The sequence below is a fragment of the Lupinus angustifolius genome, chromosome LG09, assembly GCF_001865875.1.
Source record: "Lupinus angustifolius cultivar Tanjil chromosome LG09, LupAngTanjil_v1.0, whole genome shotgun sequence".
Classification (NCBI taxonomy): Eukaryota; Viridiplantae; Streptophyta; class Magnoliopsida; order Fabales; family Fabaceae; genus Lupinus; species Lupinus angustifolius.
In genome coordinates, this window is record NC_032017.1 from 19,035,954 (window position 1) to 19,036,243 (window position 290).

Consider the following 290-nt stretch of genomic DNA (forward strand, 5'->3'; position numbering starts at 1 on the left):
AAGCTAGGGTACTTCCTCTCCTCAATTCCTCATTCCCCCTCCGGGAACATCACGGACGGGTAGCTCCAAATCCGAGCAAAGCTGTCTATCTGACGAGCACACGTCCGAAAAGCAAGCAATAGAAAAGAAGAGAAATAGAGAGAGTAAGACATCTAATGAATATAATTCATTGACGACGTGGACTTACTCAGAATATTACACTCAGATATGAAAAACAGTTCATATTTATATAACATATCACATTATAACTCATCAGTTGTTCTCGTAAACAATTATCCAATCCAAATGAG